The 7,917-nt window shown below is 41.9% G+C and overlaps 1 protein-coding gene across 1 annotated transcript in view; it reads right to left on the reverse strand.

The window, feature by feature from the left end:
- The window catches only part of LOC141082513 (lysyl oxidase homolog 2-like), a 57,354-nt gene extending 51,497 nt beyond the window's left edge, over positions 1-5,857 (reverse strand). Inside the window, exon 1 of the mRNA XM_073566420.1 lies at positions 5,784-5,857. The gene's annotated coding sequence lies outside the window, so the exon portion shown is untranslated. The remainder of the gene's footprint in view (positions 1-5,783) is intronic.
- Positions 5,858-7,917: the final 2,060 nt, after the last annotated feature.

Here is a 7,917-nt window from a genome sequence, read left to right on the forward strand (position 1 = left end):
ATGCGCATCCATAGGCTATAATGGCCCTTTTTAGCACAAAACGTGCGCATATGTGCGCATGCGCTTTTTTGCAGGGCCAAAAAATGCAACATGATGCGTCTGGAAAATCCAATCGCACACCCCAAAAAAACGCAGCGCATGAAAATCGCATACATGCGCTTACAAGCGCGCAAGTATGCGCACCCATGTTAAAGATAGGGGAAAAAACGCATGCGCAGGTTAGCGTTTTTTTCCAGCGCTAAAAAACGCAAATGTGAAACCAGCCTTATAATGGGTGTCTTGCTGTAAAAAAACGCATTGCGCGCGCATGCGTTTTTTTGAGGCAAATCGGACGCACAAAAAATGCAACAAGTTGCATTTTGTGCGCCCGAGCGCATACCGCAAAAAAACGCATGCGCGGTAAAACGCGTACAAACGCAAGTGTATGCGCACATAAGCGCATCCCATGCAAAGTATAGGAAAAAAAAACGCATGCGCTATTTAGCGCTAAATTACCGCGAAAAAAAACGCAAATGTGAAACCAGCCTTAGGTCTCTTCACCAGGCATGGCATTACAAAGTCCTGTGTGGAGGGAATGAAAGACTCTAATAAGTTTGTTTTCCCAGACCCTGTAATGTTTTTGTGATTTGAAGTTGCCTTTCAATATGACAACTTTCTTATTGTTTATGTTGTGTTCTGGACCACAGAAATGTTTGGCCACACGTAAATGTTTTTTTTTCTCTGTAAACGTGTGGCAATGAGACTTCATCTTTGCTCTCAGTTTGTGTCCTGTTTCTCCCACATAAAGACCCTCAAAATGACATATAGCAGAAAAAAAGAGAGTATCCTCATGCGGTAGCCAAAAATATAAAAAATATAGTTTATTAATTATATTAAAAACTGTAGTAGCAGGTCACCAGAAGAGATCCATAGACAGGAAAAGCAGACCAACTAGTTCCAGCTTAACGCCTTAATCATGATGCCATTGCCAGAGTACATACTATTATAGAATAAAAAAACTGTTATTAGCTCAAGGTACAGGTATAAGATACAGTTAATATTTAGGAATAGCCCGCAGTGGGAAGTGGTCAGAAACGTTAGAAAGAGACTCATTTCCTGATGGATGTCAGATAGGGAAGTATAGTAGCAAGGTCAAATTCAAGTGCAGTGGGCTGCTAGGGCAAGTGTGTACCTATCGTTTAAGGCAGTGGGAGTCCATACCCGAATCCCGGATGACATTCCAGTAACCTCAGCAGCTCAAGACGCCGAATGGGGGCTAAAGGGTGCAATGTGTTCTCTGACACACAGAGGAGGATGGACACAGAACCTTGTGAAGGGAAAATAGCGGATCCCTGGTGCACTGTGGAAATGGACAAGAAATCCGTGGGGCTAACGGAGCCAGTGGGCATAGGGATAGTCCAGGAGGAATGAATGCTAGGGCTGAAATTGTGTTGTGCTAAAGACGTAAGGAACAAGAAGTGTTGTGTTAAGCACATCCCCTTGAGAAAGCAAGAAGGTCAAACGAGCGTCGGGGCAGTGTGGAGAGAGTTTACCTTATATAACATGGTGTATAACACTTGTCTATGATTATTATTAATCTCAAATTGTATGGACTGTATTTATGGGTTGTTGTCTTGGCATACCACATGCATGCCTTTCTCTTTTTCTGTGATACTTGGGATTTTTTTTACCCTTATATGACCTATGATGTTTTAGGATACGCATTCCTTTGTATTTAACATAATTTTCTATGGTACCCTGTAACCATCTGCCCTCTTTGCTATAGGGGTGGCGGTGATAATTTCTATTGTATTTGTTTTGATATATACATTATCATCACACTATTGCCTTACAAATACACCCTATAACTAGTCTTGCATACAAACTAATACTGCTTTAGTGTTTCCCATGGGCCATACTATACATGTATTATTATTATTATTATTATTATTTATTGTTCTAGCGCCATTTATTCCATGGCGCTTTACATGTGAGGGGGGTATACATAAAAACAAGTACAATAATCTTAAACAATACAAGTCATAACTGGTACAGGAGGAGAGAGGACCCTGCCCGCGAGGGCTCACAATCTTCAAGGGATGGGTGATAATACAGTAGGAGAGGGTAGAGCTGGTCGTGCAGCGGTTTGGTCGATCGGTGGTTACTGCAGGTTATAGGCTTGTCGGAAGAGGTGGGTCTTCAGGCTCTTTTTGAAGGTTTCGATGGTAGGTGAGAGTCTGATATGTTGTGGTAGAGAGTTCCAGAGTAGGGGTGATGCGCGAGAGAAATCTTGTATGCGATTGTGGGAAGAGGAGATAAGACGGGAGTAGAGAAGGAGATCTTGTGAGGATCGGAGGTTGCGTGCAGGAAAGTACCGGGAGACGAGGTCACAGATGTATGGAGGAGACAAGTTGTGGATGGCTTTGTATGTCATGGTTAGGGTTTTGTAATGGAGTCTCTGGGCAATTGGGAGCCAGTGAAGGGATTGACAGAGGGGAGAAGCTGGGGAATAGCGGGGGGACAGGTGGATTAGTCGGGCAGCAGAGTTTAGAATAGATTGGAGGGGTGCGAGAGTGTTTGAGGGGAGGCCACAGAGCATGAGGTTGCAGTAGTCAAGGCGAGAGATGATGAGGGCATGGACTAGGGTTTTTGCAGATTCTTGGGTGAGGAATGAACGGATGCGTGAAATATTTTTGAGTTGAAGTCGGCAGGAAGTGGAAAGGGCTTGGATATGTGGTTTGAAGGAGAGATCAGCATCAAGGATTACTCCGAGGCAGCGAGCTTGTGGGACTGGGGAGAGTGGGCAGTCATTTACTGTAATTGATAGGTTCGTAGGGGGGGTCACGTGAGATGGGGGAAAGATGATGAATTCTGTTTTGTCCATGTTGAGTTTCAGATATCTAGTGGAGAAGAAGGATGAAATAGTGGACAGACATTGAGGGATTCTGGTTAGTAGGGAGGTGATATCTGGTCCAGAGATGTAGATCTGTGTGTCATCAGCATAAAGATGATACTGAAAGCCATGAGATTCTATGAGCTGTCCCAGGCCAAAGGTGTAAATAGAGAACAGCAGGGGCCCAAGGACTGAACCTTGTGGGACTCCGACAGATAGGGGGCGAGGTGAGGAGGTGGTGTGTGAGTGGGAGACGCTGAATGTCCGGTCTGTTAGGTATGATGAGATCCAGGAGAGGGCCAAGTCTGTGATGCCGAGGGATGAGAGGGTCTGTAATAATAGTATAGTTCTCTTTATTCTTGGTTCCTCCTATTATTGACTCACAGATATTTTCTATGTCATGTTTTTAATGTGTCTTAATAAAAAAATATTTGTTTATTATATTTGATGGTTTATGGCTACTCCCATTCTTTTTTTTTTTGTCATACTTTATATGTTTCCTAATATACATACTTACTATTTGGGAGGAACCGGATATTCGTTATGGTTCCTAGCCCTATTACTATATATTGTACTATTTGAGTATCTTGTTACTTCTAAGAGGAACTAATACACTGTGTTCCAAATTATTATGCAAATGATATTTTTCTCTGATTTTCCTAAATAGTCGGTACAAATGACAGTCAGTCTAATAAAAGTCATCACCCGTTAGAGTATACATCAAATTTAACTGAAGAAACCTCCCAATGATAACAGTATAATCTCCAAAATGAATAAAAACTCAAATTGCACTGTTCCAAATTATTATGCACAGTAGAATTTCTAAACATTTGATATGTTTTAAAGAACTGAAAATGCTCATTTGTGGAATTTGCAGCATTAGGAGGTCACATTCACTGAACAAAAAGGATATTTTGGAGTTAAATAGCTTAACAGGCCAAGTGACATGTTAACATAGGAACCCTTCTTTGATATCACCTTCACAATTCTTGCATGCATTGAACTTGTGAGATTTTGGAGAGTTACTGCTTGGATTTCTTTGCATGAAGTCAGAATAGCCTCCCAGAGCTGCTGTTCTGATGTGACCGGCCTCCCACCCTCATAGATCTTTTGCTTGATGATACTCCAAAGGTTCTCTATAGGGTTGAGGTCAGGGGAAGATGGTGGCCACAACATGAGTTTATCTCCTTTCATGCCCATAGCAGCCAATGATCAGAGGTATTGTCATGCATGAAGATGATTTTGCTCCTGAAGGCACGTTTCTGCTTTTTATACCATGGAAGACAGATGTCAGTCAGAAACTCTATATACTTTGCAGAGGTCATTTTCACACCTTCAGGAACCTTAAAGGGCCCCACCAGCTGTTTCCCCATGATTCCGGCCCAAAACATGACTCCTCCACCTCCTTGCTGACGTCGCAGCCTTGTTGGGACATAGTGGCAATCCACCAGCCATCCACTACTCCATCCATCTGGACCATCCAGGGTTGCTCGACACTCATCAGTAAACAAGACTGTTTGAAAATTAGTCTTCATGTATGTCTGGGCTCACTGCAACCATTTCTGCTTGTGAACACTGTTTAGGGGTGGCCGAATAGTAGATTTATGCACCACAGCAAGTCTTTGAAGGATCCTACACCTTGAGGTTCGAGGGACTCCAGAGGCACCAGCAGCTTTAAATATCTGTTTGCTGGTTTGTAATGGCTTTTTAGCAACCACTCTCTTAATCCGATGAACTTGCCTGGCAGAAACCTTCCTCATTCTGCCTTTATCAGCACAAACATGTCTGTGCTCAGAATCAACCACAAATCTCTTAACAGTACGATGATCACGTTTAAGTTTTTGGGAAATATCTAATGTTTTCATCTCTTGACCAAGGCATTGCACTATTTGATGCTTTTCAGCAGCAGAGAGATCATTTTTAATTCCTAAATTCATTGAAACCTGTGCCCTGCTTAATAATGTGGAACATCATTCTTAAGTAGTTTTTCTTTAATTGAGCTCATCTTATAAACTAATTATCACAGGCATTTGAGATTGATTTCAGTGATCCAAAGAGCCCTGATACACAATACCATCTATGAGTTTATTTGATAAACAAAAAATTACATCTTTATGACACTTAAATCCAATTTGCATAATAATTTGGAACACAGTGTAGTAGGGCTGAAGTTGTGTTGTGCTAAAGAATTAAGGATCAAAAAATGTTGTGCCTTATCCCACATGTTACAATCTTGAAGTGTCTAGTAAAGTTGTCTTGTTAAAATAAACTTGGTGCCCCCTGAGTTCTGTGCGGCGGCTCCTGAAGATGGAGGCTTGGAGGCAGCGGCCTACAAGTGAGTGTGATGCCCCCCACACCTGACTGCACACTGGGATTGGAACACTGTTTTCCTGTAAAGTGCCAGAGCGTAACCGGACAGCAGCTCGCTCATGAACTCCTCTCTTGGCCAATTTAAAAGTGTACCCTGTACGGATATGTGAAAAAACCTCTATCCCTTTAAGTTCCTCATGCTCCCAATGTATATATATACATATATAATAGCAGAAAAAGTAGCACCAAAATAGTAGTGGTGTGAACTGTTTAATAGCCTAGTGGCGTGGCGACGTTTCGGATATGGCAATCCTTTCTCAAGCAATGAGTCTGTTACAAACACAGTCTTATAGGGTGTACATACAATGAACAGTAATCAATCAATTTCACATAAAATCATACATTATTCATATACATGATTCATGGATTCATAAAGTGCTAAGTGCTGCACCATGCATGAAACTTTCCATATACACACATTGTTTTCAAATATCTATATAACAAGTATAAAGTGAAATACAGTGCCATAAAGTGCTGATTGCATTTTAAATTAAAAATTCTCACAGGTGTGTAATCTTATTTCAGGAACATGTGCACTCACAATTTAAAGCTCCTCCATGGCCGCTGCTACTTGTCAGCAAGCCCAATGCTTCACTGCACGTCTGTGTCAAAAAGACTACATATCCCACAATCCTTTGCATGCCCGCACATGTGCAGTAGCGCAATAAGGCTAGCGGTGCCATTTTACTCATGGTATATACAGGAAGTGGTCATATGATGCATTTCCGGGATATCCAGCGGTGGAAATGCTCAGCCCAATAATCCAAACTGCTTATCCCAATATCCATATTCACAAATATTATAATAAAAACCTTAGTAAACAAGATAATACTTTGCTTAGTTGTGCCCTAGTATATTTCTTTCTAAATTTCTTTCTAGAAATTTAGAGTTGTACCTGACACAACTCAGCAAGGTAAGCAATGCTACATTGCAAAAGCCTAAATCTACCCAAGTAATGCCCTATGTGCACTTTTTGTCACCCTCTAGCTACTTAGAGTTTTTATTTTGGTGCAATCTTATAATTTTTCAAAGGATTTGCGACTTTTTGTGATAAAAAGTCACAGAAACTGGCTAAAGAAAAAAGATAATTTTTTATTTTGCCCTAAATTCTTGTACAGTGTCACAACTTAGCTGTCGGGTGTCCTGGGACCAGGGGCTCCGTCCCTATCCCTGACACTAAGAGGCGCCCTAGCTCGCCCTATTCCCCAGCATACTTCTGAAGATGAAGATGCTAGGGCTGCCACCCTTGTCTTATCTCCTGAGTTAGCCCTCCGTTTTTTCTCTTTCCCCACCCAGGGAAGAGGGGTGCTACTCTGCACCGCAGCACACCAACCCGACAAACAAGGCTACACAAACAAACATACCTGAAAATGGTAAGCATACAAATCTTCACTCACATATAACAGAGGAATGCACCAGGGAGGGTAGGATTGGCAAACACCAAATTATGAGGAGGGAAGGAAATTACCACACTTACAAACTACACAACAGTCAAAGGTAACTCCTCATATATACACCTCTCCTCCAAGCCATGCAGCATAAGCTAGCTCTGACATGGGTTTCAATCAGGACCCAGATTATAAAGGGGATGTAAGTGACTAACTGAGCACAGCTGAAATCTCAGAGGTTCCAACGTGGCCGGTTAATCCCTGTACTTCCAAAAGAAATAAACACCATTAAAGCAAAGGAGAAGTGCTTCTTCTCAGTACAGGAGTAGGAGAAATCAGACGCTGTGGTCTTCTAGCTCCTCTTTGTTGCAGTAACCCTGTGACATATAGTATGCATAACTTTTAAAAGTTTAGCGCAAAAAAAATTAATAAATACCACAAGACAAAAAAAGTGAGTTCAATAAATCGTAAATGATGAATTGGGCGCCATGACTGCAAGTGATGCATGTTCCTCACCTAATAATTTAGCAGGGACAGCGACGCTCCAGCTCTGAAGAGAACTGCAGGTCAGCCACATTCTCGTGAACAGCCTTGTGCTGCATTTGTCCTCTTCATTCTCAGGATCCTCTTCGTGTCCAGTTTGACGTAACCCAACCATCATAAAGTGATATCATATGCATTTAATATGCCATTACTTTGAATGAGGAGTACCCTTCAGGATCTCCTTCCAGGATATTTAATATAATAACTGCAGTGCTGACTTACCTGTAACAGCTTCTCTGTGATGCATTATGTGCGTGTTCCCTGTGAGGTTATGAAGCATGTAAGAATCATTTGCATACGTCTTTCCATTGCAGCTGCCTGTAATATACAGCTTATATTTGTTCTCTACCTAGAACATTAATATGACATGCAAATAATCCATCAACTTGAATGCTTCATTTAGCTGGTGTAATGTGTGTCAATTTGTCTTTGTAGACAGCTGTAGAAAATTCAGGCTATATTTCCACCTATGGACACATTCATACAAACTGTCACGATTCTGTTGTCGGGTGTCTCAGGACCAGGGGCTCCTTCCCTGTCCCTAACGCTAGGGGTGCCCTAGTTCGCTCTGTTCTCTGAATTACTTCTGATGGTGAAGATGCCAGGGCCACGTACCTTGCCTTAACTCCTGAATCTGCCCTCAGTCTGTACCCTTACCCCACCTAGGGAAGAGAGTACTAGTACTGTACCGTAATACACCAAACAGACTAACAAGGTAATACAAACAGGGATAAAGGAAAATTC

The sequence above is a fragment of the Dendrobates tinctorius genome, unplaced genomic scaffold (genome assembly GCF_039654945.1).
Source record: "Dendrobates tinctorius isolate UK_male_01 unplaced genomic scaffold, ASM3965494v1 ptg000018l, whole genome shotgun sequence".
NCBI lineage: Eukaryota > Metazoa > Chordata > Amphibia > Anura > Dendrobatidae > Dendrobates > Dendrobates tinctorius.